The sequence below is a fragment of the Miscanthus floridulus genome, chromosome 14, assembly GCF_019320115.1.
Source record: "Miscanthus floridulus cultivar M001 chromosome 14, ASM1932011v1, whole genome shotgun sequence".
NCBI classification, from domain to species: Eukaryota; Viridiplantae; Streptophyta; class Magnoliopsida; order Poales; family Poaceae; genus Miscanthus; species Miscanthus floridulus.
In genome coordinates this window covers 85,877,443-85,899,340 of record NC_089593.1, presented here as the reverse complement: position 1 = coordinate 85,899,340, position 21,898 = coordinate 85,877,443, and the positions used below count along the sequence as shown (strand labels likewise).

The 21,898-nt window shown below is 49.6% G+C and overlaps 1 pseudogene; it reads left to right on the top strand.

The window, feature by feature from the left end:
• The window catches only part of LOC136505560 (putative disease resistance protein RGA4), a 38,392-nt pseudogene extending 21,376 nt beyond the window's left edge, over window positions 1-17,016 (top strand).
• Window positions 17,017-21,898: the final 4,882 nt, after the last annotated feature.

The window sequence follows — 21,898 nt, the reverse complement described above, 5'->3', positions numbered from 1 at the left end:
TCTAAATCCATTGAATATCACTTGATTATCATCTACCTTGGATACAACAACCTCCTTCTTGGTGAACAAGCATTGGAAGCCAAGATCACACAATTGTCCCTCGGATAGCAAGTTGAAGCTCAATAAAGCAACATAGAGCACATTGGAGATAGAATGATCATTTGATATTGCCACTTTGCCCAATCCTTTAACCTTGCCCTTTGAGTTATCTCCAAATGTTATTTTCTCTTGTCCATCTACCTCTTCATCTAGTGAGGTGAACATACGAGGATCACCGGTCATATGTTGAGTGCAACCACTATCAATAACCCAATGACTTCCACCGGTCTTGTAGTTCACCTACACACAAGAGATTCCAGCTTTAGGATTCCAAACTTGTTGAGGGCCCTTCACCTTCTCAACAAGTGACTTAGCCACCCAAATCTTCTTAGGCCTATTCTTGTTAGGGGGACCTAAGAACATGACTTTCATCTTTCCAATAGAATCCTTTCTAAGCATGTAGTGAGCATTGAAAGCAAAGGGTCTAGCATGCTTGGGCAAGGGTTGTGGCGGTGGAGTTTGGCACTCATGAGCAAAATGGCCTTCTTGTCCACACTCAAAACATCTCTTTGGCTTTGGCTTTGGCTTTGATTGTTGTTGTTGAACTTGAGCCTTCTTCTTCTCGACACTTGCCACATATCCAATGCCACTTCTATCCATCTTCATGACGGTGTTCATGAGTAGCTCACTTTGGAGGTGCTTGCCTCTAGCAAACTTGCTCAATCCAATCTTGAGATGCTCTTTTTCCAACTTGAGCATCTTATTTTCTTCCTTTAGAGCATCATCTTTCTTCTCTTCCTTGAGCTTCTTGTTTTCTTCTTTGAGCTTCTCATTCTCAAGGATCAACTCTTTGTCATGATCAAGAGTTTCTAGCACAATGGTGTTGTGGCTTTTCATCTCTTCAAGATCTTTCATGAGCTTTTCATTTGTGTTCTTGAGCTTGACATATTCATCATAGTTATTGCACTCAACCACTTGCTTGCCTTTGCCACTAGATCCTTGCTCAATGCTCTCATCAATTAAATCATCACATGATGTAGCTATATCAATCTTAACAACATGGTTAGTAGCATCATGTGGCTCATTTGGTAAAAATTCTTAAGCAATAACAAGAGTATCATGATTGATCTTAAGAGTGGTATATTCATCTTTTAGCTTGTTGTGGCTAGTGATGAGCTCATTGTGCACTCACTCAAGTTTATCATGTTTATCTTTAAGCTCTTTCTTAGAAGATTTGAGCTCCTTGAGTTTGGATGATATAGCATCATTTGTTTCTCTAAGCTCATCATTAGCCTTTTCCAATGTATCGCACTTTGCTAAGAGTGAATCATTTTTAGCATCAAGCTTTTCATTTTTAGCTCAACTCTTTCTAATGATCTTAGTGTATTTTCTTAGTATTTTGACAAGATCATCATATGAAGGTGAATCATCATCATTGCTATCACTATCATCATCGCTAGCTTGCTCATCATCACTACTATCATCATTATTAGTTACCTTGCGTTCACCCTTGGCCATAAGGCATAGGTGTGTAGAAGATGATGGCGATGGTGGCGGTGAAGATGGAGGATCAATAGCAATGGCGGCCACATTCTCATTGTCACTATCATCATCGGATGATCCACTAGATAAATCAATGTTCGTGAGCCAATCACCGACGATGTAGGCCTTTCCACTCTTCTTCTTCTTGTGTTTGCCATCTCTCTTCTTGTATGGCTTGTTCTTCTTCTTCTCATCTTCATCTTCATTACTTGAGTCATCTTTCTTGCCCTTGTTCTTGTTCTTGAACTTGTCTTTCTTGGGCTTGGGGCATTGATGTGCTAGATGACCAAGTTCACCACAATTGAAGCAATCCATTTCGGAGATTGGCTTTCTTCTAGAGCTTGTGAAGAACTTCTTCTTCTTGCCGTCGAACTTGATGCCACTCTTGTTTAGCTTCGTTAGCATCTTGTCGGCTTTCTTCACCATGAGAGCAAGATTTTCATCTTCATCTTCTTCATCACTTGAGCTCTCATACTCAAGTCTTGCTTTGCCCTTGTCTTGGCTAGCTTTGAAGGCTAAGTCTTTCTCTTTCTTCTTGGTAGAGGATGAGCCATCTTGTGGCGTGATGTGCATGTACATCTCATGAGCATTAATCTTTCCCAAGATTTGTGTTGGTGTAGTGGTGGAAAGATCACCTTGGTGTAACACGGTCACAATATGCCCATATTTGTCAATGGGGAGGACACTCAAGATCTTTCTCACAACGTCGGATGGTGACATTTGAGTAAGTCTAAGCCCATTGACTTCCTCTACAAGAACATTCAAACGTGAATACATCTCATTAGCACATTCTTTGGGAAGCATCTCAAATGAATTTAGCTTTTTAATCACAAGATGATAGCGTTCCTCACGCTCACTCTTGGTTCCCTCATGGAGCGCACAAACGTCCGACCATAGTGCATGGACGTCTTTGTGGTTCCTTACGCGGTTGAACACATCTTTGCAAAGGCCTCTAAAGATGGTGTTTCGAGCCTTTGCATTCCATTTTTCATAATTAACCTCATCGCCTTGTAAGTTAGTAGCATCCCGAGGTTTTGGGAAGCCTTGTGAGGTGGCTCTAAGAATACCAACGTCTAGAGCTTCTAAGTACGCCTCCATGCGGATTTTCTAATATGGAAAGTCATCTCCCTCAAAGATAGGAGGAGGTCCATTCCCGTGAGACATCTTGCTCTAAGCGGTTAAGCTTAAAAATGTGAGCACGAGGCTCTGATACCAATTGAAAGGATCAAGATGCCCAAGCGGGGGGGGGGGGGGGGTGAATTGGGCTAATTCTAAATTTTCTTGCAATAATCAAATCCTACGGTTAGCCCAATTAACCCCTTATTCTTAGAAAAGTGTTTCTATTAATCTAACGCACAATGGACTTGCAACCTATGTTCCAAACTTACTCTAGCATGGCAATTCTATGAATGTAAGAACAAGTATTGAATTGCTCAAAGTAAATGCTCAAAGTAATTTGTCAAAGTAAATAGAGAGAGAGAGGAACGTGGCGATGTTTTGCCGAGGTATCGGAGAGTCGCCACTCCCCACTAGTCCTCGTTGGAGCACCCGCACAAGGGTGTAGCTCCCCCTTGATCCGTGCAAGGATCAAGTGCTCTCTACGGGTTGATTCTTCGACACTCCGTCGCGGTGAATCACCTAAAACCGCTCACAACTTGAGTTGGGTCACCCACAAGCTCCGCCGGGTGATCACCAAGCTCCCAATCACCACCAAGCCGTCTAGGTGATGGCGATCACCAAGAGTAACAAGTACGAATTCTCACTTGACCACGCGAAGCCTAATGAGAACGGTGGATGCACACTTTGCTACTCTTGATTCACTAATGAGGCTACTCTCTTGGATTCTCAAATCTCAATCACCTCACTAGGACCTTGCTCTTCTTGGCACTCACAAACGTGTTTCTCAGCTGTTGGAATGAGCAAAAGTGACTCCACACACGAGTGGAGCTTCTATTTATAAGGCAGCCTAAAAAACGAACCGTTATGTGCTTCTACGGGGTGACCGGACGCTCTGGTCATGTTGACCGGATGCTCCAGTCAGTTCAACCCGCATTCCAGTGTTTAAGTGTTGACCGAACGCTGGTAGGGTCCGATCACCACTGACCAGACGTGTCCGGTCGCATTAAACCCTCACTGGATGCTTACTGTACTCGACCGGACGCTGAACCCTTAGGGTCCGGTCGCAGAATTCCTTCTCTAGAACCTTACTGGAGTCGACCGGACGTTGCCTCTCAGCGTCCGGTCACTTGACCTCTCCAGCGTCCGGTCGCACCGAACGCAATCACCTTGGTCAAATGAACTGACCGGACCCTACGGCCAGCGTCCGGTCACACCGGAGCCATCGTCCGGTCAGCATTTGACCCTCCATTCACTTCCAACTATGATCATATGTGAATGAAGTTTGCTCCATTGGATCTTAGACAAATGTAGGAGCTACCTAGTGCTAGTTTTAACAAGTGTGCACCACACCTAACTCACTTGACTCACCTAGGTCAAGCTACTTGTCCATACCCCCCTTAATAGTATGGCCAAAGGAAAAACAAAGTCCTAAACTACTCTAAGTGTCTCTCCAACTCCAATCGACACTTAGAACTAGATATCCTTAACCTTGTCGTCCATCCTTTGAAAACCGAAACGATTTCCATCGTAGGGGTATGACCACCTCGTTTGCCCAATCGATCTTCATTACCATGACCTAAATTAATTGCCTCTGCAAAACACACGTTAGTCATGATAATCTTGTATTGTCATTAATCACCGAAATCCAACTAGGGGCCTAGATGCTTTCACCACTCACCTAGCTAGCAGTGCCCCATAGCCACAGATCGAGCCCGTCTCCCGCCCTGCAAGCCCGGCACGCCTGACGCCCTGTACGTCGCCTCCCCGTCGCCTAGTTCCCAAATCCGTCATTGTGGGGCCAGAAATCCGGCTCAGCACGCCCGCTGCTGCTTCCAGCGCGTCGGACAAGGCAGGGGGCACGGCTGGTAAGCGTGTGAAGTTCGCCTCCCCCCTATGCAACCATTCTGTGAGGTGTTACTACTCCAATGACACTTCGTCCATGAAATCTTGCCTCAGATCCGCAGCAGTGAAGCATGCCTCTGGTGCTCCATCCACTGAGCATTCAACTCACCCCCTCTAGGCTGCAGCTTCCTACATTGATGGTGGTTTTCCTTCCCGAGGGGGGTGGCTCAGGGCAGTCACCGGGGCGAGCCAGCAGGCCGATGGGGCACATTCACGTGCGCAGCTCGCGTCAGAAGATGAAGGTGGTTGGTCCATGGTGTGCCCGAGGCATTGGTGGTGTCTCCCTGATTTCAAAGACACGATGCATTCAACTCCCTCAACCACCAAGGTCAAATCGTCGCATTACCACCACAACGATGAACTTCTGAGGCGCATGAGAGGTAAAACCTTCAGATGTCTCTCCCCTGGAAACGCTGCAGCGGATTGCAGGGACCTGGTGCGATGCTTCTCTTGTGGCCGCTAGGGGCATAAAAGCAGAGTGTGCAAGGGCAGAGCTTCATCCTCCTAGGAACAAGCTCCCCTGCCCACGGCTGCTCCTCCACCAATCGATGACAACAACTTCCCCTCTCTGGGAAGGACCGCGATGGCCAGGCCCGGGGACCCCTCTGTCCGCCCTCTGGACTCCTGTGTTGTGGCCTTCTCCATTGATGACATGGACCACGAGCTCGACCGCCTCTCCATGCATGGCATGTTGGCCTAGCTGGGGGGAACCGTCCGGTGGTGGAGCCAGATGTCATCAAGAGGTCCATCTGCCACCATTTTCTGGTTCGCCCGGAGGATGTCACCGTCTTCAAGCACTTCCCCGAGGACTTCTTCATCGACTTCAAGCACCGTCACCACTGTGACGAGGCTGTGGCCCAGGGGACCTTCCCCTATCGCAATCTCAACATCCGCACAAGGCCGTGGTAGCTGGTCACGCACGACGACATCTGCGACCTCAAGTACCGCGTTCATCTATGCCTAGAGGGAATCCCACTTCATGCCTGGAATGAGAGCATCGCCAAGAGGGCACTCGCCAGAGCTTGCGACCTTGACTACATCGAGAAGTCTTTGCTGGACCGAGAGGACACCAGGGCTCTCTGTGTTTGGGCATGGACGCACAACCCGTCCGACATCCCAAAGGTAACCTGGCTAACCTTGTCATGCAGGAAAGCAGAGTTTCACAGTACACCAGCTGCTCACGGCCGACGGGGCCTCACCTTCAGGGTGCTGGTTCACCTTGACCTGGTGGAGGACCCGCCGGGAAGGGATGGACGGGCTGCTGCTCCCTGCGAATACACGTGGCACTACGGTGTCGTTGATGGGGATAGAGTGCGACCGCCACGACCCTCCTCCTGTTGACGTCCGCGGTAGCCGTCGTGACGACGACGACAACCGTCGTGGGCGCCGTGAACGTTAGGGCGACAACTGGTACTCGCGCCTCACCCGCAGCCTGTCACGTGTGCCCAAGGGCCGGGAGCAGGAGTGTTCGGAATCGAGGCACAGTAGCCGTCGACACCGGAGCCCCGAGCACGGAGGTCATCGACGCCCTCTGGACAACGTTGCTACAGGCCATGGCGCCCGCTTCTCTGCCCCAAGCAACAATGTAGGTGACAACAGGACTCGACATCAGCTCGCCAAGCCCGCTGACCCCGGCCGCCTAGTGGATGTCCATCGCTGATCCCGTGGTCGGAGCAGGGAGCGAACGCCCCACCGTAGGCTCCATAGGCATGCGCGCTCGGAGCTGAGGCCTAGAGCGGCACGCTCAAAGTCACCATCGCCACGCCTGCGCTGCAAGTCGCCTGACTTCGGAGGTGGCAATGGCAACAACCATCACCCATCGCCAAACCCTCCCAAGGTGCGTGCAGACCAAAATCAAATGGATGATCAGGCATTGAATCCACCACCACCAACCTCTCCAACCTGGAAGCCGGACTCCCAACCTGACGGTGCGTCACAGAATAGCTCTTCACCGGATCCGCTGACGGCCGCTGCACCTATCTCATGCTTGTCTGACTTGCAGGTTCTCCCCAACAGCGACCCCAGCATCGCTACTCAGCAGCGCTCACACCTTGCTGCAAAACACCACTTCCACCTGGGACGTGTCTACTCCAGGCGGCCACATGCTCCCCCACACCGTTTGGAGGTGCAACCAGTAGGGGGCGCACAGGTGGTGCGGTTTCGCCCTGGACTCGTCTACTCCAGACATTGCGCCTGTGGCCCGGCCACCACCTGCTCGCGCCGTCAACGCATGGCAAACGGACTCCAGTGGTAACATCCGGAGTAGGCCACCGCAACACTGGAGGTACAGGATGTTGTTGACAACATGCCTGCCGCTGCACTAGCGGTGTTAGAATTTCTAGAAGGGATCTCACACCCTCTGCCCCAACCCATCTTGCAGGTTCCATAGCGCTGAGCCAGCCCGTCACAGCGACGCAAGAGGGCTGTGGTTCCGGCACACAGGAGCGTGCGCATTGCAGCCATGAACTGGCCCAGAGGTGATACTCAAGCGAAGGCCAGACATGTGCTCATGAAAAGGCTGGGCATCCTCAACGAGGAAGGACTCAGCCACGATGATATGTTGCTGCGCTACTTCAGCCTATTCAAGGGACCGCTCACCGACGCCGTCGTGAAGGCTCTGACGGCATTGTGTGGCCTCGACGCAGCAGCAGTAGTTTCCACTCCGCAGGTTTAGATAGTTGCTGATTACGAAGGGTAACTCATTGTATTAATGATAGAAAACCATCACCACTCTAGGAGTTTCACATCTAGAGTCGACCATCGGTTTGTGAGCTTCCAGTTATGTTGCTTGGGTGGGGCGACAGCCAGAGGCCTACAGTCGCCTCCCCATCAGACTGGAAAGCTCCTCCACCTAGCAGTTCATTGTACCAACAGCACTGTATGCAAGAAACTCTTGCATTGTATCACTACGCCGACAGCCATTGGCCTTCAGATTAATTGGCGTCTCCAATTTGCTGCTTTCATGAGCATGTGTCTCAGTGTGATTAACTTTGTTCTTCCTGCAAATAACCACAGCCCCAGATGGCATGCTTCTTGCCTCCCTTCATATATTCTGCTTAAACAGGGGTCCCTTGCTTGTTTTTTATGGCACAGCTAAATTGCCAAATACTTAACTGGAACGTTAGGGGCATGAATGACGGCGCCCGGCAAGACTCGGTGAGTGAATTAGTGAGAAGCACTGGTGCCACCATTGTATGTCTACAAGAAACAAAGATGCAAGTTATGGATCATAATGTGGTGAGCCGCATAGTAGGAGCAAAATTTGTTAACTCCTATATTGTGCTCCCGGCAGAACAGACTCGAGGAGGCATTCTCCTTGCTGTCAATGAAGACTTCTTCGACCTCTCCGACATTGAACTTACCACGAACGCTATAACCGCGCAGATCAACATGAGGGCGGATTGAATAAAGTGGCAAATTACAGTTGTATACGGCCCGCAAGGAGATGCAGCCAAACTTCAATTCCTCCAAGAATTGAAGAACATTCCTCCACCAGAACACAACAGATGGCTCATCCTGGGAGATTTCAGTCTCATCTACCAGGCAGAAGACAAGAACAACTCCAATCTAAACTAGCGCCTCATGGGGGCATTTATGGCGACGATCGATCACTTGCGGCTCAAAGAAATCAAGCTAAATGAACGACGATTCACTTGGAGCAATCAACAGGACAACCCGACGCTCACCAGAATTGATAGACTACTATGTACCCTAGAGTGGGAACCGATCTTCCCCGCGTGCTTCTTGCATTCCCTGCCATCGCTCATGTCGGACCATACCCCGCTACTACTGTAGGGAGAGCTTGACCACTATCAGAACACATCTTTCCGCTTCAAAAATTTCTGGACTAAGATGGAAGGCTTCCGAGATCTTGTCCAAAACATTTGGAATAGGCCGGTCGCCTCTGCTCTTCCTATGAAACACTTGCATATCAAAATGGCGCGTGTTGCAAAAGGAATCAAGCGTTGGAAGAAAGAAAAAATAGGGGACACGAAGCTGCAGCTCGCCATAGTGAAGGAAGTATTGTTACAATTAGAAGCAGCCCAAGAGCATAGGTTGCTCACTGACATGGAGCTTGACCTATGCCGGCACCTAAAAGCCCGTAGCACGAGGCTCGCAGCCATTGAAAAATCAAGAATCAGACAGAGATCGAGGCTCACATACATCCGTTGTGGAGATGCTAACACCAAATTTTTCCACATTAGAGCCAGTGCACGTCGGAGAAAGAATTACATACATTGTCTGCATACGGATGGGGCGATTGCGGTTTCTCATGAACAAAAAGAAAAAGTGATAGGAGATTATTTTAAAAATCACATTAGCTCTGCGGTTCCGAGAACTATGGCAATCAATTGGCAATCTCTTGGCTACACTCAACATGATCTCTCCGACATGGAGGTGCCTTTCTCCCATGATGAGGTAAAAAAATACTATAAATTCCATGCCTTCCGACAAAGCGCCAGGCCCGGATGGCTTCACGGGTGCCTTCTTCAAAGCTTGTTGGGAAATCATTAAAGAAGATGTTATGGCAGCCATGAATAGCCTATTCACATTGAATGCCCAGGGTTTTGAATGGCAAAACTCGGCATGCATCATCCTTCTACCAAAAAAAACGGATGCAACGAGAGTTACCGATTTTAGACCCATCAGCCTCGTCCATAGCATTGCAAAGATCTTCTCCAAATTGTTAGCTAACAGACTTGCCCCTCGACTGAACTCCCTCGTCTCCAATTGCCAGAGCACATTTATAAAAAAGAGAAGCATCCATGATAATTTTCTTTATGTCCAGGGAATAGTATGAAAGCTACATAGGCAGAAGATACTGGCTTTATTTATGAAACTAGACATCCACAAAGCTTTTGGCACTGTAAATTGGGGGTACTTGCTAGAGATACTGCAGGCTCTGGGCTTCGGACCACGCTGGCGTGAATGGATCTCTATTCTCCTCCGTACATCCACCTCGACAGCCTTGCTTAATGGGCGGCAAGGACCCACTTTTAGCCATGCCAGAGGCGTCCGGCAGGGAGATCCGCTTTCACCCATGCTCTTCATTCTAGCTATGGACCTGCTTCAACGATTGCTTGACCAAGCAACCCAACATGGGATACTCACCCCCTTACCCATCACGGCGGCAAAATGGAGAACCTCTATGTATGCAAACGATGCGGCTATTTTCATCAATCCAATAAAAGACGATGTAGAAGCCGTCAAAATCATCCTCCAAGCTTTCGGCACATTCTCGGGACTCCATATTAATCTAGAAAAGAGCTCAGTGCATCCAATCAGTTGTGGAAATGTCGACCTAGACCAAGTCCTATCACCCTTCACTGGTGGTAGAGGTGACTTCCCATGCAAATATTTGGGCCTGCAACTCCACATTAGATCACTACAAAAGGTCCATGTGCAACCTCTCATTGAGCGTATTGGACAAAGGTTACCCAAATGGAAAGGAAGATGGCTAAACAAAGCGGGGCGCCTCCCCCTTGTAACTTCAGTCCTCTCCTCCATGCCAACCTACCACCCCACAGTGTTTCCCTTGGCGGCATGGGCTAAGAAAAAGATCGGCAAAATCAGGAGATCTTTCTTGTTGAAGGGGGAGGAGAATGCTAATGGTGGACACTGCCTGGTAAACTGGCCAACAGTTACCAGACCGAAAGACTTTGGTGGTTTAGGCGTACCTGACCTTGATAGATTTGGGAGAGCCCTCCGGTTGCGCGGGCTTTGGCAAGAATGGGTGGACGACTCCAAGCCTTGGAGCGGCTTAGAGCTTCCATGTATTGATGTTGATCGTCTCCTCTTCAACTCCTCAACAATGTTTTCAGATCGTATTATCGAGGCTAGTCGTATGACCACCGATCAGATGACTAATCGCGATTAGTCGTCGATAAGGGTCGATTAGTCGGTCCTAATCGGTCTAATCGGCTAGTCGGACATTTAGTCGTCCTTGTGCCTAGATGACCTGATCGACCATGTATATACTATATATATGATGTAAATATATGTAAACATGGCCATAATAAATAGGTAAATGTTAGAGGCAAGCAACCAAGCACAGTTTGGCATGTAATCATGCTTGCAATGAATCATTATCATGGTGATTTGGCCACTTACCTGTAACTGCTGCTTGCTGATGCCTGATGGTGTCATGGTGAGTGCTGACTGCTGACCAAAGAAAAACTAGCTGCTGCTTGCTGCTGCTTGCTTGCTGCTGCTTGCTGAATCTGATGTCTCAACTCTGAAACTGCTGACCAAAGAAAAACTAGCTGTTTGCTGCTGCTTGCTGATGTCTGAACTCTGAAACTCTGAATTTGAAATTACAAAGAAAGAAGAGCGGCATAGCCACAGTGTCACAAATTGGTGGCAACAGGCAATACACAGCAGCAGAGTAGCAGACAGAGACAATAACCTTCAGAGGAGGCAGAGTGGTGGGACTGGTGGCTCATCTTGATGCTTGAGGCCTCCTGTGTCCGTCCTCCAGGCGTCGAGGAAGGAGCCTCAGAGGCAGGTGGAGCTACTGGGTCCCGGCAGGGGAGGAGACAGGAGCGAGCGAAGGTGGAGGCGCGGGCGGAGCTGCTCGGACGGATGGACGGGCGGAGCTGCTCGGACGAAGCTGCTGCGGACGGACGGACGGAGCTGCTGCTCGGAAGGAGCTGCTGCGGGCGGAGTAGCTGCGGGCGGAGCTACTGCGGACGGACGGACGGACGGACGGAGCAGCTGCGGGCGGAGCTGCTCGGACGGACGGACGGGCGGAGCTGCTGCGGGCGGAGCTGTTGTGGACGGACGGACGGACGGAGCTGCTGCGGATGGACGGACGGAGCTGTTGCGGGTGGAGCTGCTGCGGACGGACGGACGGACGGGCGGAGCTGCTGCGGATGAACGGACGGAGCTACTGCGGGCGGAGCTGCAGACACCAGCGAGGGGCGCGGCCGGAGCTGTGGACGCCGACGAGGGAGATCCAGAGGCAGGCCGCCGCCGGCTACGAGAGAGAGGCAGAGAGCAGTGGGAGCTGGAAATGTGCCGTCACTCAGTCACTCAGTCACTCCTCTTCTTCTTACCCTAATGGGCTAGCTAAAGGTGGGCCGGATTCTTTAGCTGGGCCAAATTCTCCCTCCCCGAACTAGTCGTCCGGCTAGTCTGATCGGACGACTAATCGTGATTAGTCGCAACTTATCAGACGATAAGTTTTCTAATCGGTCTAAACTAATCGAGGACCCTTATCGAGCACCTGGTTACGATAAGGACGACTAATTGCGATTAATCGCGATTAGTCGTCCGATCTGAAAACATTGCTCCTCAATCATTATAACTTTGGGGAATGGTGCAAAGACTAAGTTTTGGCACCATAATTGGCTTGAAGGAGAAGCTCCAAGGTACCTAGCCCCAAATTTATTTCGCTTTGTTTCAAGGAGAAACCGAACGGTGCAACAAGAGCTCTGGAACAACAATTGGATGCGCTCGCTAAGAGGGAAAATCACCTCGGCTGTCCACATAGAGGAGTTTGTGTCCCTTTGGATATGAATTCAGGATGTGCACCTGCAACAGGGCGTTCATGACTCCATCATCTGGCAATGGACCTAGGATGGGATTTACTCCACCCGCTTAGCTTACAGAATTCAATTCAAAGGCTCGCTCGTCCTGTTCCATTCTGAACTCATTTGGAAAGCACAGGTGGAGAACAGATGCAAGATCTTCGCCTAGATTTTAGTGCAAGATAAAATTCTTACGGCGCACAACCTACAAAAAAAGAGGGTGGCCACACCAACAACACTGCGTGTTGTGCAACGGTCCCTTAGAAACTGGCCTCCACCTATGTCTATGTTGCCCTTTTGCTAAGGCGGTTTGAGATCAAATCCTCTATTGGGAAAACTTCATTCAGATGCAACAACCACCCCAGGCAGACCCCATCCATATCAGGGCATGGTGGGAAGAGACAGCAAGGAAAGTGCCAAAATCTGAACGTAGACGACTTAACGGGGTAGTAATCTATACATTTTGGAATATTTGTAAAGAGAGAAATAAGAGAATTTTCAACAACAAGATAGAAATGGTGCCGTAAGTAGCAGCAAGGATAAAGGAAGACACAGGGCAAAGGAAGAGAGCACTCGCTTATGTTTAGCTGTTGTCCCCCCACCCTTAGGGTGTGTGTTTCCCTCCTTTACCAGCTTCGGAGGGCTTGAAACCCTCATCTGGAGTGTCCTTTGCTTGTACGTAAACTATTTTTTCCTATCTTAATTGAAAGGCAGAGCTCCTGCCATTGCGTTAAAAAAATAGAGTAAAGTCCAGTTCACCCCCCTGAACCAGTTGCTGAGTTTGAAAGACCACCTCCAATTTCAATACCGGACAACATACACATTTTAAATTTAAAATCGGACAAAGTACCCCCCTTTACCATTTCAAAGTGTTTTCCTGGGTGTGCGGCCTGCCTCTCTCTCTCTCTCTCTTATATAAAAAAACATAACATTTTCATATGAAAGTCGTATGAATACATACTTTATATAGCTTGACACGATCTACAACTTTGTAGTTGATAACTTTTTAATTGAAGATCTTTTAGAGGCTCAAATATTCGTTTTAAGTTACTAGATTTTAAAATTCATTTGAATTTTTCAAATGACCTCGGATATTGACATAATCTATACCAAAATTGTAGTTCCTAGTAAGATCTACAACTTTATAGTTAATAACTTTTTTACCTGAGATTGTTAGAGGCCCAAATGTTTAAGTTCTCTAATTTTGATTTTTTTTTTTCAAACAACCTCGGATGTTGATGTAATCTACACTAAAGTTGTAGCTCTCAATATGTTTTTAGAGCTCTACAACATTAGATAAGAGATCAGATCTTTGGTAACCTTCTAGAATATGGCGAGGACAGACCAATTTATTTGCATAGTGGTGCTGCTGACGACGCGGACATCAATGGCAATGATGGAATGAGCTTGGCCGCAGAAGTGTTATGAGCAGCACGGAAACAAGTCCAAGTGAAACACACGTTTACAGGCTTGGGCTCGAAACGGTGTTGCATTGGCTCACGGTTGGTTAGTTCCATTGTTTCTTGGTTGATGAGCGAATGAAGATTCTCCGCTCTAATTGCCATGTAGACGGGACCAAATTATAATTTCTTCAAGTATGTACCTCTGGTAGTTTAATTTATCACCGCAGATATATCATTTAGTAACCTCATGCGTCGGCTCTTTGGAATCTGGAATAGTGCCAATATTGTTTTTGCCTTGCATTGAACTGTTCGGATCTATCAATAGGCCAGATGCACATAGGAATACGAGGTTCTGAAAAATTGATTTCCATGATTTAGTCGTTTAGCATTATAATTTGATATGTTTTGAAGCACATATGCAGGGCATCCAAAGCTGCAATATGATGTTTTGTCACCTCCTATCAAGAATTTCTTAATCTGTATAGCCTGCTAGTTGTTGAAAATTCTAATGCTAGAATTCTGCTTCCCAGAAAAAAGTGACAGTGGGGTGCACTAGCTTGCTTTGCAGAAAGCCTCGAGTAGGCTGTTGAAGTGGAAGTAGTCTGATATCACAACGGGAATGGAGCCGCCAAGTTGTGTGTGTTCACAAACCTGTTACAGCTACCAAGTTGGCTCCACTGGGATTTACTGCTAGTGCGCTAGCCAACTCCAAGCCGAGAGGGTTGAGGGCATCCAAGTTACAACTGAGTCAAGAGAGGCTTGATCAAATTTTAGAGGCTTGAGATCATCCAAATTGTATTCATGCTGTCCGCCCTTATTATCTTCAGAGCAGGAGTTCAAACTTGAAACTGAGACGTTTTTTTTCCCAGTCAGGAAAGAGCACTAGTGCAGTGATAGCCACGCAAGCACCGGGGGTTTAATTTCTGATCATCGCTGCGCACCTGCCATCATCTTTGTGCAAAGCTTTCATCCATGCAGCATCTCCTGTTGAGCGTGCGCCTAGCTAGCTTCAAAGCTCAGACTCAAAACTTCTGTGTGTTTCTTTTGATGGTCACCGGGGGCCGGGGGAGGGATCCCCACCTGAAAAAACTTCTCTGTGTTGCAAGCATCGAAGGATATGATTCAGAGAAAGCGAGCAGACTGGTCTCTCGATTTTGCCATCTCAATCCAATCACTTGGGAATGTTCATATCAGTAACTTTGTCACTGACGACGAGCACGGCACCACGACCCCTCGTGGCTGGTGCTCCACTAATTTAGGCCTGTTCGCTTAACTTATCAGTCGGTTTATCAGCTAGAATCTACAGTATTTTTCTCTCACAACAAAACAGCCTCAACCGGCTTTAATACCAGCCGAATAGGCCCGCTCGGTGTCCAAGAAACCTGCAATAGCTTGAGTACCAACCTGCTGTTCCCCTCACTGACATGCGATTATATTGGACCCATTGTGAGGGAACATCCTTGATTCTCTCTTCTTTTATTTACTCAAAGTTGCTGCCAGCCAGGTGCGTTCTTCTTCCTCCCTACTCCATTGTGCGCTCTTCTTTTAATAATTATTATTATTATCCGATACCAAAGCAAGTCCATCCTCCCCTTCCACCCATAAAGCAGATTCGCTGATAAAGAAAAGGTTACTACTACTCGCATTTGTTTGTTCCCATTTTGCTCAGAACAAGTCTTGCAAGCCCATTCCTCCTCTTGCACCCTGCAACCGTGTTTCGCTGCACCCTGCAGCCAGCGCGTGTGTTGTGTTGAGAGTAGTAGGCGCTCCGATGGCTGAGCTGATGGCCACCATGGTGGTCGGCCCTCTTGTGTCCATGGTGAAGGAGAAGGCCTCCAGCTACCTCCTGGACCAGTACAACGTCATGGAGGGCATGGAGGAGCAGCACGAGACCCTCAAACGCAAGCTGCCAGCCATCCTTGACGTCATCAACGACGCCGAGGAGCAGGCAGCAGCCCACAGAGAAGGGGCCAAAGCTTGGCTCGAGGCGCTTCGGAAGGTGGCCTACCAGGCGAATGATGTCTTCGATGAGTTCAAGTACGAGGCACTCCGCCGTGAAGCCAAGAAGAAGGGGCACTACAAGAAGCTTGGGTTCGATGTGATAAAGCTCTTTCCTACTCACAACCGTGTTGTGTTCCGTTACAGGATGGGCAACAAGCTCCGCATGATTCTGAATGCGATTGAAGTCCTCATCACAGAGATGCATGCCTTTAGATTCAAATTCCGACCACAGCCGCCAATGCCTAAGAGCTGGAGGCACACGGAATCTGACATCATCGATCTTAAGGAGTTTGCTAGCCAATCAAGATACAAAGAGAAGAATGAGGTCGTTAACAAATTGATTGGTCAAGCGAGCAATTTGGAGCTAACCGTCCTTCCCATAGTTGGAACGAGGAGCTAACCGTCCTTCCAATGATCCCGGAATTCAAAAGCATTTTCAGCTGCAACTCTGGGTATGTGTCTCTGACAACTTTGAAGTTGATACCTTGGCTAAAACTGTAGTTGAAGCAAATGCAAAAGGGAAGAACAACATCGATACTAGGGGACAATCACCATTGGATAGCCTTAAGGAAGTAGTGAGCGGGAAGAGGTACCTTCTCGTCTTGGATGATGTATGGAACCGTGATGCTAACAAGTGGGGAAAGCTGAAGTCCTGCCTTCAACATGGTGGCAATGGTAGTGCAGTGCTTACAACAACTCGTGATAATGTTGTTGCTGAATTGATGTGTACAACTGAAGCATATAGCCTCAAAAGCTTGGAGCAAAGATTCATAATGGAAATTATAATGGCAAGATCATTTAGTTCAAAAAGGGAACCAGATGCTAAGCTTGTTAAGATGGTTGGTGATATTGCCATGAGATGTGCTGGATCTCCTTTAGCAGCTACAGCAGTGGGCTCTCTGCTTCGTACCAAGACCAATGTGGAAGAATGGAGTGCTATATTAAGCAAAAGCACCATTTGCGATGACGAGACTGGAATTTTACCAATACTCAAGCTCAGCTATAATGGGTTGCCATCACACATGAGGCAATGCTTTGCTTTCTGTGCTATTTTCCCCAAGGATTATGAGATAGATGTGGAAAAGCTAATTCAATTATGGATGGCTAATGGTTTTATCCCAGAACAACATGGAGTGTGTCCTGAGATCACTGGTAAACAAATCTTCATGGACCTGGTGTCAAGGTCATTTTTTCAAGATGTCAAGGAAGTCCCATTTGAAGTCCATAAGACATGGCTTCCTAGAATTACTTGCAAGATTCATGATCTTATGCATCATGTTGCAGTCTTCTATGGGAACAGAATGTGCTACCATAGTTACAGAGCTGAGTCAAAGTGAGAAATTTCCATATTCCGCTCGACATTTATTTATATCTGTTGATAGACCAGAAAAGATTCTGAATTGTTCTCTAGAGAAAGGATCTATGGCTGTGCAAACACTGATATGCAATGGATATGCTGATGAAGATTTGAAGCATTTATCAAAATATAGATCCATCCAGTCGTGGTTGGGCAGCCACAGCAGTGCCACTGCTGTCGTCCATCTCCGAACCATCCGTCATCGCTAGCGGTTAGTTTGGCGACGGCACTTGTACGGCTCCGATACCACTTGTTAGACCATAGGATCACCGGCTCAAGTGAGTGAACCACTCACCAGTCTTGCCGAGCACCCACTAGTGTTGCCGAGCATCCACTAGCTAAGCCGACCACGAACAAGCCTTGTCCGTCCCCACACACTATGACTAGAGGTTGCAGAAGAGGGAGAACAGAGCATATACACACAGTATAAGACACCAGAATTGGCCAAAGCCCTATATGGAAGATGACAAATCTGAACTCTCTTTACTGAGTTGCCGTGGTAGTCTATTTATACAACTCTACCCATCTAGCCCTAGTTTAGCACACATGCTGTAATAATAACTAGATAACACAACATGACTGACTTCTGCGCCTGTCCCTGCATGTGGCTACAGTCCGACAGGTGAGCCGTTCGGCGCCTACCTCTGCAGCGGCTACAGTACCATAGTATGGGGCTTTTTCGGCGCCGCCTTCCTCTTGCTGTGTGTTCACACAAGGAAACAGTAGATTATTCTAACAATTCTTCCCCTAATCCTACTACTATCCCTTGTACCCCCTCCATGCCGATCATCACCTTCAGCTCCGTGAGTCGAAGACGTCCGAGCGGCTTAGTGAGGACGTCCGCGAGTTCCCGACCAGTTTCGACGAACTCGATGACGATCTGCCTTCCATCGACACAGTCCCTGAGGAAGTGGAACTTCACGTCGATGTGTTTGCTCCGGTCGTGCAGAACTGGATTCTTCGCGAGGGCGATGACGGGCTGGTTGTCCACCATCAGTGCTGGTGGGTGAGCTTCCACGCCGGTCAGCTCGCCCAGCAGCCGGCATAACCACACAACTTGGTACGCCGCTATGGCCGCCGCTACGTACTGCCTCGCACGTAGATAGCACCACCACCTTCTGTTTCAGCGACAGCCATGAAATTGGGGCCGACCCGAGGAAGACGAGCACGCCAGAGGTGCTCCGTCGTCCGTCGATTTCCCCCGCCATGTCTGCATCGCTGAACACAGTGAGCTGCAGCCTACGCCCGCCGGTCTTGGGAAAAATGATCCCTTGATCCACCATCCCCTTGACGTAGCGCAGTAGCCGCTTCACCGCAGCCCAGTGATCGTCTTTGAGATCCTCCATGAAGCGACTAACGTAGCCCACGGCGAACGCAATGTCCGGCCTTGTGTGGACAAGGTAGCGTAGACCGCCGACGATGCTCCAGTAGAGTGTTGCATCCACCTTCGCTGCGGTGCTGGCCTTCGTCAGCTTCAGCCGCTCCTCCATCAGAGTCACGCATGGCTTGCACTCAGCCATGCTGCTCCGCTCCAACAGCTTGGAGGCATACGCACTCTGACCGAGCGTGAGTTCCTCCTTCCCCTGTCTCACCTCGATGCCGAGGTAGTAGGAGAGTGCGCCGAGATCGCTCATTCGAAAACAAGCTGCCATCTCGCGCTTGAAGCCATTGATGTCCTCCGTGCGTGCACCGATGACGATCAAGTCATCCACATACACGCCGATGACGAGCTCCTCCTTCCCCCGTCGCCGCATGTAGATCGCGTGCTTGGTTGCACACCGCTGAAACCCAAGCTCGCCCAGCGTGGCATCAAGCTTGGCGTTCCATGCTCGTGGGGCCTGCCATAGCCCGTAGAGCGCCTTGCACAGTCGGAGCACCCTATGCTCCTCTCCCTTGACGGCGAAACCTGGAGGTTGCCTGACAAAAACTGTCTCTGCCAGCTCGCCATTGAGGAAGGCCGATTTAACGTCCAAGTTATGGACGCACCAGTCCTTTGCTGCTGCCAAGGCTAGTAGCAAATGGACCGACTCCATGCACGCTACTGGCGCAAAGACCTCCTCGAAGTCTATGCCCTCGCGCTGAACAAAGCCTCGGGCGACGAGGCGTGCCTTGTGCTTGACAATGGCGCTGATCTCGTCCCGCTTGACCTTGTACACCCACTTCAGGCTGATCGGACGGCATCCTAGAGGTGGATCGATGAGCTGCCATGTTTCGTTTTCCTCGATCGCCTTTATCTCCTCCAGCATCGCCCGTCGCCAGTTTCTGTCCTGCTCGGCCAGCGCGAACATGGGTGGTTCCTCTGCACTGATGAGTAGCAGCTCTGCGTCATTGAGTAGCCAACCAGCCAGTCCTGAGGGTCCTGTGCCATCGACGATGTCGTCCAGCCTATGGAACCGCACCTCCTCACCTTCGTGGAAGGCATCCACGAACTCAGTGATGTCACTTAGAGGTGAGGTGAACTCGATCGGCGTCGATGGAGTTCCCTGTTCCGTCGGAGTGCTCGGCACCCTGGTTGCAGTGCTCTGCACTACTTCTGGACAGCTCGTCACTACTCTTGCAGTGCTCGGCACCACTATAGGAGTGCTCAACCTCAATCTTGGAGTGGTCGGCACCACTGCAAGACCTCTTGGCTCCGCCACGGGAGTGCTCGGCACCCGTCCTAGAGTGATCGCCACCACTACAGAACTTCCCGGCGCTACTCCTGGTGTGCTCGGCATCCCTCTAGGAGTGCTCGGCACTCCTCCTGAAGTGCTCGGCATCCCTCTTGAAGTGCTCGGCACTGCCCCAAGAGTGCTCGGCACCTCTTCCCCAGCGTCTCCACCACCGTGGATGACCAAGTGCTCGATGACGAAGGTGCTAGTGAAGCCGTCAGCTTCCCCCGTGCTCGGACTGGTCCAATCCCAAGCCGCCTTCTCATCGAACACGACGTCGCGCGAGACAAGCACCTTGTCTCCACGTGGGTCGTAGAGCTGGTACGCCTTGGTACCCTTCGCGTAGCCTAGGAACACCATCGGTGTGCTCCTATCCTCTAGCTTGGTGGGGTTCAGCTTCGTCTTCCTAACATGGCCGATGTAACCGAATGTCCAGAGGAAGGACACGCTCGGCTTGCACCCATACCAAGCTTTGAACAACGTCTTGTCCGTTAGGGCTTTGGTCAGAGCGCGGTTGATGATGAACACCGCCGTGGTCACCGCCTCCCCCCAGAACCTTGCCGGCATGCCTATGGCCTTCATCATGGATCAGGCCATGCCAACCACCATCTAGTTTGTCGCTCCACCACGCCATTCTATTGTGGCGAGTACGGCGCGGTGTGGTGTCGCACCACACCCTGATCGGCGCAGTACGCAGTGATCTCCACCGAAGTGAATTCGTCACTGCAATCAGTCCTCAGCACGCGGAGCTTCTTGCCGCTCTCAGCCTCCGCGCGCATCTTGAACTTCTTGATCGCCGCCGCTGCTTCATCCTTGCTCGTCAGGAGTTGCAGCCACATGTAGCGACTGCAATCATCCACAAGCAGGAGGAGGTACCACCGACCATCGTTTGTAGCTGGCGTGATCGGCCCGCAGAGGTCGCCGTGGACGAGCTCGAGAGCGTCCTTCGCGCGATACTTGGCCGCCTTTGGGAATAGTAGCCTCCTCTGCTTCCCGGCCAGGTAGCTGTCACACAGCTCGCCTCCGTGCTTGATGTGGGGTAGCCCTCAGACCATCTTTTCTAGCCGACCAAGCGCATTGAAGCTGAGATGTCTGAATCGGGCATGCCACATCCACGGTTCCTTGGTGTGCCTTGCCGCCAAGCACACCAGCTGCTCTACTTTTAGGTCGAGTAGGTACAACTGGTTCAGGGACCTCTTCACCTTGGCGAGAAGTCGCTGCTCCCGGTCCCTGATCCTAAGGACTCCGTACTTGATCAGTACCTCGCTACCGCGCTCATCCAGCTGACCAATGTTGATGATACTGGAACGCAGCTGCGGGATGTAATATACATCCGTTAGCGCGTGGTGCTCCCCATTCTGGCACCTAAAGATGATGGTGCCGCTATGGCAGAACTGCCCAAAATAGCACACTTACGGAGGCGCTCGCCTTCCACCAGGCACTAAGCACCCCGAAAGCAAGCTACAGCGGGTGGTATCCATCGGGCACATCCCAAGGGAGAACCCGAAAGATCCACATTTTCCCAAGGATCCAATAATGAGAACGAGTTACAATACAGGTCATCTCATACATCCGAGTTTCTTAAAAATTACATTATTACATTACCAAATGTCAGAGTGCGGAATGATAAACAGCGGAATTTAAAATAAACATCTAGCGATAAGAACGAGGATCCATCTGAGCCCACCAGAGGAATCCTCCACACAAAGGTACTTCTCATGCATCACCTGCAACAGGGGTAAATAAATCCTGAGTACATAATGTACTCGCAAGTCTTATCCGACTAGTGGGAATAATTTCCCGACTCCAAGGAATATGATAAGCTTCATGGTTTGCTAGTTTTCTTTTAGCAAAAAGCAATACTAATAGTGAGTCCTTATTTATGTTATGATTATCAGCCAGATTAAGTTATTATCTATCCAGTCTATATAAGCACATGTTCTACTTTCAAGCAAGAGTTGAGCAATCAGTTCCATTTCTTCTTCTTTCAACTTTCAGTTCTTACTACGATGCTAGAGGTAAGACAAGTCGTACCGACTTGGCGGCGATTCGCGAACCAATGTGCCTAGCTGGGTGCCCCGAAAACACGCGCCCCTCTTATACCCCAGGCACAAGCAGGACTAACCCATCACCCTTCTGTCCTGGGTGTCCAAGTCCCCGTCCAAACTTGGACTCCAAGCCCCCACTCCTGTGTCCCGGACTCAGTGTGGTGCAAGGACCTCCACCATCTCCGCCTCCAATCAGTCGGTCCGGAAAGAGCCGGATCCACGACAAGAGAGCAACAAGTCTTCCCTACGCCCATACCCAAGTATACGCTCGGGACAATAGATCCGTGACTTGCCTCGCGTCCATTGC